Source organism: Lepidochelys kempii, chromosome 4 (assembly GCF_965140285.1).
Source record: "Lepidochelys kempii isolate rLepKem1 chromosome 4, rLepKem1.hap1, whole genome shotgun sequence".
NCBI lineage: Eukaryota > Metazoa > Chordata > Testudines > Cheloniidae > Lepidochelys > Lepidochelys kempii.
This window is the reverse complement of record NC_136383.1, coordinates 132,675,918-132,684,994: the sequence shown is the minus strand read 5'-3', so window position 1 is coordinate 132,684,994 and position 9,077 is coordinate 132,675,918. Positions and strand designations below refer to the sequence as shown.

The 9,077-nt window shown below is 44.4% G+C and overlaps 1 protein-coding gene across 7 annotated transcripts in view; it reads left to right on the top strand.

Moving 5' to 3' along the window:
- The first annotated feature begins 895 nt into the window (after positions 1 to 895).
- Positions 896 to 9,077, top strand: part of CTNNA2 (catenin alpha 2) — a 783,540-nt gene continuing 775,358 nt past the window's right edge. For 2 of the 7 annotated variants that reach the window (XM_073342914.2, XM_073342915.2), the window contains exon 1: positions 901 to 1,183. The gene's annotated coding sequence lies outside the window, so the exon portion shown is untranslated. Of the gene's footprint in view, positions 1,184 to 2,880; positions 3,796 to 9,077 lie in introns of those variants that run through there. The other 5 variants (XM_073342917.2, XM_073342918.2, XM_073342921.2 and 2 more) reach the window with 4 other exon arrangements.

Below are 9,077 nucleotides of genomic sequence, written 5' to 3'. Positions count from 1 at the left end.
CCTGCCACACAGCAGTTGGCTGTGCTCTGCACTGTGCCCCCCACATGCCCAGCAGCCGGATCTGGCCCGCATTGTGCCCCACACCCCATGCCCAGCAGTCGGCTCTGTCCCCCTGGGCCCAGCTGCTGGCTCTGCCCTGTGACCCCCGTGCCTGGCTGCTGGCTCTGCCCTGTGACCTCCCCCGTGCTCAGCTGCTGGCTCTGCCCTGTGACCCCCCCCCCCCCCCGTGGCCGGCTGCTGGCTCTGCCCCGCGCCATGACCCCCGGACCCGGCTGCTGGCTCTGCCCTGTGACCCCCCGTGCCCAGCTGCTGGCTCTGCCCTGTGACCCCACCCCGGGCCCGGCTGCTGGCTCTGCCCTGGACCCCTCGTGCCCGGCCGCTGGCTCTGCCCTGTGACCTCCCCCGTGCTCAGCTGCTGGCTCTGCCCTGTGACCCCCCCCCCCCCCCCGTGGCCGGCTGCTGGCTCTGCCCCGCGCCATGACCCCCGGACCCGGCTGCTGGCTCTGCCCTGTGACCCCCCGTGCCCAGCTGCTGGCTCTGCCCTGTGACCCCCCCGGGCCCGGCTGCTGGCTCTGCCCTGGACCCCTCGTGCCCGGCCGCTGGCTCTGCCCTGTGACCTCCCCCGTGCTCAGCTGCTGGCTCTGCCCTGTGACCCCCCCGGGCCCGGCTGCTGGCTCTGCCCTGTGACCCCCCCGGGCCCGGCCGCTGGCTCTGCCCTGGACCCCTCGTGCCCGGCCGCTGCCCATCCCAGGCCCGTTCCCCGGCCGCTCTGTGGCGGCCCCCTCCCCGCCCCGGCGCCCGGCCCTTGGTAACGCGGTTTCCATACTCACCGCACCTGCGCACTGAGGCGGCCCGTGCCCCGCGCCGCTCTCAGGCAGCCGGGCCGGGACCGGACTCCCCCTCCCCGGGTACTGGAGCCGCCGCCGGCTCCTCCAGTCTCCCCGCCCGGGCGGCGGCGCAGGCGCGCTGCCTCCTCCCCTAGCGGCGGCTGCTCAGAGCCTCGCGGCGGCGGCGGCGGCTCCCGGCTCCCTCAGAGCCCAGCGAGCGCGGCTCGGGCAGCAGGAGGCGGGGACCCGGCGCTGTGTGAGGGGAGCCGCACCGCACCCCTGGCCCGTTAGGGACCGTCGCTGCCGGGGAGAAGCAGGAGGCGAGGGGCTCGCCCATCCCCACCCACCCAGCTGAGGTGAGGCCAGGGCAAAGCATCTTCCCTTTCCTTCGCCCCCCATCCCCGGGCTCCTTCCCTTCGTCCCCCTTTTCCTTCGCCCTGCTGCCTTCCCCTCACCCTGCCTCGCTCCCTGTTCTCCCCGGCTCCCCTTCTCCTCCTCCTCCTCCTCTCCTTTCTTCTCTCCTTCCCCTCCCACCCCGGCGCCTTCTCCCCCGGTCCCCATTTGGCACCCACCAGAAGGAACCACAATTCTCTCCCGATTTTTAATGCGGTCGTAATGCTCGCCCCCGGGGGGGGAGAGAGAGGATCAGACAGGCACAGGCAGAGATACCCCCCCCCCCTTTCAAGGATGGACTTGAATTAATGGTCATTTTGTGCGGCGTGGATGGTGGGAAGCGGAGGATTATATTTAGGAAGGGAAGGAAAAGGGTCAGAGGTGGCTTGGGTCCTTTCTTTTCCCCCCTGCCATCCCTTGGAGGTGCTTCTAGCTCTCTGTTCTTTTCATTGTCTCCCTCTCTTTATTCATTTTTTAAATTCCCCTTTCTTCAGGCATCAGAGGGCTTTTTAGCCATCCACCCTGTGTCTCTAATTTACAGCCTTTCTCTGCTGCTGCTCTGATTGTCTCAGTAAGAAGCCACCAGGAAAGGGGAGGGGGGAGGCTAGTGTGGAGAAAGCAGCTTTTTTACACCCTTTCCCTTTAGGCCTCTTCCAATTTCTACTATATTTCAAACCACCCGCTTAATATTTGATTTGGAATCCATCCTGAAAGGTCCTTAGTCCTGTCAAAGCATTTGGTGAGGGGCAAAGAACTAAAGTTTTTAATATGTACAGTGCAACCTTGTCTTTATCCACAATGTTCTGGGGATGTCAAAAACATTCAGATGAATGGGGTTTGGATAATTAGGGGTGGGAAGTGACAAAGTGTTTTACGCTATGGGACATAGCTGGGTTTTGGATTAGGAGCAGATTCCGCTAAACATGGGGTGTATAAACAGGGTGGTACTTGGTACGTAGAGGTGTGATTTTTGTTGCTTTGTTTGCTTCTTTGAAGGGCTGTGTTTTGTGGTGTGCACAGTGAACATGTTTTTAAAATGTTGTTATGCAAAACAGAGAGGGTGTTTAAAAGAAACTTGTAAGGGTAATATGTAGCATGCACCTGCTTCTTGATGGGTGGGTGGGTTATATTATCTCGTGACACATTGGGGGTGTAAATTTCTTGTTTCTTTTTAAGGTGCTGGTCAGGCATTTTTAAGAAATGCTTTATGTGAACGCTGCCTTTTCTCTCTTCAGCTTCAATACAAAGATATATAAAGCATTTGTGTGATAGGTACTGTATTCCAGGCAATTTTATTTTTTTTCCTCCTCTTTTTCAAACATCCATTTATTGAGCTATAAGAAGTTTATTTATACTCTGTCAGGATGAATGTGTTCCAGCATTCTTGTTATTTTGGAAATAAAAAGATACTATAGCTAGCAATGCAAAACTCTTATCAGTCAAAGGAATGTAAAAACCTTCAAACTGTACCATATTTTGGCATATATTCCTTGAGAACATTAAGATTATGTAACTTGTCAAGATTACTGCAAATATAGTTGTGTATTTTGGAGCGGAGGGTGAAAAAGTAAGGAATAGACTTAAATCTAGTGATATTCCTGATGAGAACGACAGACTTTATTGGCTCTGTAGCTAACTATTAAAATGTATTTGATTTTTTTCATTTCAAATTTCATGGTTAATGTTATAGTTTTGTAGCTCTCTTCTCTCCCTCCACCCCCTCCCCCAACTGGGGGCATAAAAAATCATAGAAATTAACAGAATTCCTCCTAGAAATGCACAAGCATTGACTTGGGTAGAAGAAATGTTGCAGTCAATCATGTAACAGTATTTAGGGACTGTTAGAGGAATAATGTACCCCCAACTGTACATAATGAGACTGTAATTCCATTAATGGGTTCTGGTGACGACATAAGCCACAAGAGTGCAGCTCTACTACCTTGTCAATATCACTGGAACTCCGAGGTGGAATTAACCTTAATTTATGTATGTTTTGGGGGTTCCTTATGTCATGTTAACATTGAAAATGTGTGGGTACCGCTGAAATGCCACAGAGCCACTTTTAATTACTAGAGTTACTTAATTATCTTTTGTGCCAAATAGTGTTTGTCATGACAGTCTTCTATAGGTACTGTACACTATCTGTATCAGTGGGTTTGGGAAAATTTTCTCTGTATACTGCCCCGGCCACTCAGATGGTTAGTTTTCAGGGCAGTGTGGACTCTGAAGTGCTAGCCAAAGAAGGGCAAGCTATTTGTTCCTTTTCTGTATCCTTTGTTTACAAATAGCCCTCCAAAAGCATAACAAAACAGAAGAGCTCTATTTATGCTAGGATTTGTAACCCAAAACAAAGGATAGAAACAATAAATATAGTAAGTAATGTTAACAAAGAATGCCAATATTAAACTAATATAAAATTATTTGTATTATAGTAGCAGTGTGGAACCTAATCAGGTTTGGGGCTCTATTGTACTGGCTCTGTACAGACATAGAAGAAGACACAGTTCTTCTCCCAAAGAGCTTGCAATCTGATGTAAAAGAAGATACAAGAGGATGTGACAAAATAAATGATTGGGTGAGGAAGAATAAGGGTAACAGTGATAAACGCATGTTTATATAGATTAGTTAAGTGCTCAGCTTGATGACTAACATCATTTAAGGTCTATGTTCTTCAATTATAAGGTATAAATAAAGATACACAATACATTTCAGCAATTACCACTGTCTATCTTCATAGTCATTAGCCAAAATAAACTTTTTTTCAGTACTTATCTATGTGTGTGCCTTAATTATTTGGCAATTGCTCAGACACAAACCTTTAATAGAACTTCACTAAAGTACTTTCACTACACTAGGGCTTTATTGAAACTGAAGGTTACCCAAATCACCAATTCGTTTGTGGCGTTTGCTTTCTAAAGCAAAGCACCAAAAACCCTGGCTATGGGACTCTAGTGCCTTATCTACACCAGAAAATTGCCCCTTGCTGATAAGAGTTGTTAGCAAAGGGTACCCTTGAACGCTGGTGAACATGATTTAACTGCTAGTGTAGATGGGACAGATCTGTTCTTCACATGATTGTAGAAAATGTGATTAAGACTTGATTCTACTAAGAAGAGAAAGGAAGACTTGGCTCATTAACAGGATGGAATTGACAGCTAACTTAATTGTTCCAGAGCACCCGTGGTGACAACAACTGTATTATAATTCCTTATTTTTTTTAAAAATAGTGCAGTATTGTTTTATTTGGTTTTCACAATATTTGAAGTATTTTACCTCCTTACTAGAGAATGTAGAAATGTTTGTTGCCACATTGTAGAAAATGTGTGTGATACTTACTGAAACACGAAATATTAATTAAGCCATATCACAAGTTTTTAAAAAATTGAATGGTGAGGGACAGCTAACAATGATTATTCAAGTGGGATAGTTCACTGTTTCCTAATAAATTCCATAACCAGAACTCTTTTTGTTAAACATTTTTGTTGCTGTGCCATCAAGAATTCTTTTAAAAATCAAAACAGTACTTTATGCTTGTATTGAATCTCTTGTCATGGGGACTCAAAGTGCTTCACAAATATGAGGTCTTGAATCAATCTTGCAGAACAGGAAACTACAACACAATCCGGTTAAGTGATTTATTCAAGTTCATAATGTGAGTCAGTCGGTGAGTCAATAATAAAACACAGGTCTCTCCTGACACGAGATGTCCTACAGATTTTTCTCCAATAACTCGCCCATTTCATTATAAATGCGGCATTCTGGTAAACTCTGGAGTGAATAGATAGGTTGAGGACAGGGTTAAACCATTAAAATCCAACTACTCTAGGAAACTGAACTGTGGCTGTTAACTTTTATCTGTACAGCTAGTTGAAACTTAGAATTTCCATTCTACAGGAAAGACCGACACTTAAAATTTCTTTTTGTCCCAAATAGGAATGAAAAGATGAAATTTTCAAATTTCTTTAAAAATGGAAATTCCACCCAAAATTATTTTAGAACTATTGAACAACCTTGTAGAAGTGGTGCTTTTAGACTTTAATATTATATTATCAACATGAAATGCTTCAAAGCTTTTTGTAACATTACAAAGAAATCTATCAATTCCTGTTTGAAAATTTTTGACCAGCTGCAGTTATCAGTCACAGTTTCCCCTGTACTGGTGTTCTTAGTGTATGCACAATGTGCCTCAGGTGGCATGTGACCAGGATTCATCACTGAATTTGGTCTGCTGGTTGGATCATTGAAAGAAGGAAAAATCCAAACACCCCCTCATGCAACCCCCTCCTCCTCCTGTTTCAGCATTGTTACAGAGACTGGACCAATTTTTCAAGATTTAATGAGAATTGATCACTTCTAGTAAGGTTAGGAGTACTTGTGGCACCTTAGAGACTAACCAATTTATTTGAGCATGAGCTTTCGTGAGCTACAGCTCACTTCATCAGATGTTTACCGTGGAAACTGCAGCAGACTTTATATACACACAGAAATCATGAAACAATACCTCCTCCCACCCCACTGTCCTGCTGGTAATAGCTTATCTAAAGTGATCAACAGGTGGGCCATTTCCAGCACAAATCCAGGTTTTCTCACCCTCCACCCCCCCACACAAATTCACTCTCCTGCTGGTGCTAGCCCATCCAAAGTGACAACTCTTTACATAATCAAGTCGGGCTATTTCCTGCATAGATCAAGGTTTTCTCACATCCCCCCCACCCCCATACACACACAAACTCACTCTCCTGCTGGTAATAGCTCATCTAAACTGACCATTCTCCAGGTTTAAATCCAAGTTAAACCAGAACATCTGGGGGGGGGGGGTAGGAAAAAACAAGAGGAAACAGGCTACCTTGCATAATGACTTAGCCACTCCCAGTCTCTATTTAAGCCTAGATTAATAGTATCCAATTTGCAAATGAATTCCAATTCAGCAGTTTCTCGCTGGAGTCTGGATTTGAAGTTTTTTTGTTTTAAGATAGCGACCTTCATGTCTGTGATTGCGTGACCAGAGAGATTGAAGTGTTCTCCGACTGGTTTATGAATGTTATAATTCTTGACATCTGATTTGTGTCCATTTATTCTTTTACGTAGAGACTGTCCAGTTTGACCAATGTACATGGCAGAGGGGCATTGCTGGCACATGATGGCATAGATCACATTGGTGGATGTGCAGGTGAACGAGCCTCTGATAGTGTGGCTGATGTTATTAGGCCCTGTGATGGTGTCCCCTGAATAGATATGTGGGCACAATTGGCAACGGGCTTTGTTGCAAGGATAAGTTCCTGGGTTAGTGGTTCTGTTGTGTGGTATGTGGTTGTTGGTGAGTATTTGCTTCAGGTTGCGGGGCTGTCTGTAGGCAAGGACTGGCCTGTCTCCCAAGACTTGTGAGAGTGTTGGGTCATCCTTTAGGATAGGTTGTAGATCCTTAATAATGCGTTGGAGGGGTTTTAGTTGGGGGCTGAAGGTGACGGCTAGTGGCGTTCTGTTATTTTCTTTGTTAGGCCTGTCCTGTAGTAGGTAACTTCTGGGAACTCTTCTGGCTCTATCAATCTGTTTCTTTACTTCTGCAGGTGGGTATTGTAGTTGTAAGAAAGCTTGACAGAGATCTTGTAGGTGTTTGTCTCTGTCTGAGGGGTTGGAGCAAATGCGGTTGTATCGCAGAGCTTGGCTGTAGACGATGGATCGTGTGGTGTGGTCAGGGTGAAAGCTGGAGGCATGCAGGTAGGAATAGCGGTCAGTAGGTTTACGGTATAGGGTGGTGTTTATGTGGCCATTGTTTATTAGCACTGTAGTGTCCAGGAAGTGGATCTCTTGTGTGGACTGGACCAGGCTGAGGTTGGTGGTGGGATGGAAATTGTTGAAATCATGGTGGAATTCCTCAAGGGCTTCTTTTCCATGGGTCCAGAATCCCATAAAATATTCAGTAAGATTACATCACCTGGTTTTTGTTTGAGAGGTAGGAAAGAATAATAATTGGCAGTTATATAGTGCTTTACATATTCAAAGTGTTTTATAAGTATTAACTAATAGACAGTGTAGGCTCTTTTGGGAGTCAGTTGCTATTGTAAACGGGGTTGGAATGATTAAGTTAGGTATAACTTCTCTCCTTTCCTCCCCTCTTCTCTTTGTCTTTATATTTGGGTTTCTTAATCGTGTTTATATGCTGCAAAAGGCTTAGAATGCATTTGAAGATGGCGATGGGGGACACTTTGTAAATGGGTGACATAATTTTCAAGTGACTTAGCATCTGTCCCTTTTAATGAAACTTAAACTCTGAAATGCCTCAGTCACTTTTGAAAATGAGACTTAGGCTTCTAAGTCTCAAGCGCTTTTGAAAATTTTACCTGAAATGATTAATTTGTTCATGATGTTAATAAATAATAGACTTTAAAATATTTTAAAAATACCTTATTGTTTACTAGTAAGCCATCTTTTCTATATTGCCTTGAATCTGTGTGTGGGGAAATATGTATCAATTTACATTAATGTCCCTTCAGGACATAAGGAGGCCATTAAACCTCTCAATTTCAGCGCTTCTCCTACAAAAATGGACCAGTTGACAACACTTTCTCATTCAGAGTCTGTGTGAAGCTGAATCCATCGTGTGATAGCTTTTACCATACTTGCTTATCACTTTAAGAAAACGGCTTTGACTAGAGAGCTTAATGTATCAAAATAGAAAAGACCAAAGGGAAAATGTCTTTAATATGTAACTTTTCAGTTAGAATCACATACTTATGGTATATATAAATATACCTCTTTTTAATTTATTTCTCTTTTTGATATTAAGATTTTATTTTCTGTTACATTGTTCGGTATTTTTCTTGCGGAATGTTTGTTGTAACTAGATTTAAATTAGTAGCAAGTGACATGTCATGGTTGAAGCAATTCTAAGAGCTTTATATTAACAATAGATCAGTGAGTTCAATCCAGAAGAAAATATTGTTAAACTACAGTAGTAGTAATTGTGCCCTTTCCAAAGGAATCATATTAACAAGTATGCGTGCAAGAAAACCTATTGAGAAGAAGTGCAAAAATTATTTGCAGTTCTAACTTGCTTGAATAGTTTGAGGAGACATATTTGTCTGATGAGATTTTATATATACTTGGCTGCTTCTGGAAAAGAGATTTGGGTATTTTCTGTTTCAGTTAGGATAAGATGTTATTTTTATTTTAATGTCGGTTTAGGACTTTTGAGTCCACATAGCTTGTAATCTTACAAATTATGTAAATAGATGTGCAACACAGGCAGTGTTTCCTGTGATGAAATATCTTTTGCCCTTGAGTGTTTGCTGAACAACCTCTTTTTCTGCTTTAAATTATCAAGTTTGTGCTGTGTTGAGTTGTCCATTACTGACAATGGCCCCAATTCTGCAATTCTTTGTTTATGTGCGCACAGCTATACCCATATAGAGCCCAGATGAATCAGCAGGGCTCCATGTGAGTACAATGGTGCACCTGCACATAGAGAATTACAGAATTGGGGTCAATGTTAACACTTAAGGCTAGATTCACAAAGAAGATTTCAACTCCTAGTGGCCACTGTAGATGCCACTGGCATTCACAAAACCATTGCTCAGCAGCTGCCAAACCTTGTAGGCACCTACATTTCTTCTACTAGGTATGTGCAAAACCACCTATGTTCTGACACTGATTAGCAGTTCAGTGCCGAACTAATTTCTAAGCCCAGGCAGGAGTCTCAAACTACATGTTTCCCTGAATGTCTTGCCTGCAGAGCCCGGTCCAGTAGTCATGCTCTGATCATGCCTAACCTACACAAAGGGAGCAAAGAGGAGGTGCTGCTGCCCCCTTTATATCTGTTATCCCAGTATTTACAGCACTTGTCAGGATATGAGAGAT